Here is a 1,423-nt window from a genome sequence, read left to right as displayed (position 1 = left end):
GGAAAACCTATATGCTCTATAAACTTTCACCCAAATCACAATTCAAAAAAAAAAAAAAGAAAAAAAGACTGCAGCCTTGGAAACCCTATGGGGCAGTTCTGCTCTGCGCTGTAGGATCACGAGTCAATGCCACTGGCTTTGGTTCGGTTTCCTTTTTGTTTACAAGTATATTTAATGGTCTCTTCTGAAGTACTTTCTGAGATTTATAGCAACAGAGGCAAGCAAGCATGAATCTCGTTTATTACCCCTCTTTTTGCTGGTCACTCTTTTCCTCCCTTGGAGTCTGCCTTCAGTCTTCTGCTCTAGGCTGACCCTTGTGTCCAGAGCCTGGTCTGGTTTTGTGTGGCCACACTGCTACTCTATCTTCCGGCTGTGTACTTTGCCTGCTCATTTTCCTTCAAGCTCCCTCCACTCACAAATCAACAGCAATATAAAAACTCTGCCACTTACCAGGGGCTTGTCCTCAAATACCACTTTACAGAATTGAGTACTTCACATTAAATTGTTAGCAGGGTGGGGGTAGAAAGGGTATAGTTGTTGGATTTAATAAAGTTAATCCTGAGGATTAGACATTTGTTGTGAGGAGATTTAGAGATGATGAAATCATTAAAGATAGCCCCAGAAAGGAATGGAGGTGGAAGACTTATTAGAAGCCTCCCACTTAGGATGATAAATAAGGAGACAATCTTATCTGATGTTTAACACCATTTGAGAAGCAGAATATGAGGTATGACTTGACTCTAGCTACGTCGGCCATTCTTTTTAGAAAAGGTAGTTGATTCCCCAATCCAATATTGATTTGTGTTCAAAACCACAGTTGCTGGTTCACTGGCTACTTTCTCTTTTTTATTACACCTACTCATGCAACCCTGTGTGATAGATTTTATTATCATTATTAGTTTAATAGCTCGTATGTAATCAGAGGCTGAACCAGCATTGGAAACCTGGCTCTAGAACCTGGTACTATTCTGGACAGCTTCTCTTTTATGGCACTGTATAGTTTGCAAAGTACTTTGACATATGTTCTCATTTCAAAACCTTAACAATAATCCTCTGAATTAGATGAAATTCTTGACATTTTCACATGAGAAAATAGAAACTTGGCAAATTGAAGCTCAAAGTGGCAGTACATACACCAGGACTCATTCTCTATGTACTCTTGCTGAAGATAATAAACTGGGTCATAATACCTTGTTAGAAATTGAATTGTGTCCTCCAAAAATACATGTTTTAAATCCTAACCTCTATGCCTGTGGTTATAATCTTGTTTGGGAATGAGTTAGTTGTCTTATTATGTTAATGAGAAGATTGGTGTAGGGTGTGTTTTAAGTCAATCTCTTTTGAGATATAAGAGAGATTAAACACGAAAACAGAAGAAGCAGAGATAAGGAAAGCCATGTGCTTGCAGCATGAAGACCAGCAA

The sequence above is a fragment of the Orycteropus afer genome, unplaced genomic scaffold (assembly GCF_000298275.1).
Source record: "Orycteropus afer afer isolate SDZICR_OR568_19922 unplaced genomic scaffold, OryAfe1.0 scaffold00130, whole genome shotgun sequence".
NCBI classification, from domain to species: domain Eukaryota; kingdom Metazoa; phylum Chordata; class Mammalia; order Tubulidentata; family Orycteropodidae; genus Orycteropus; species Orycteropus afer.
The sequence above is the reverse complement of the archived record's forward strand: the minus strand, read 5'-3'. Positions refer to the sequence as shown.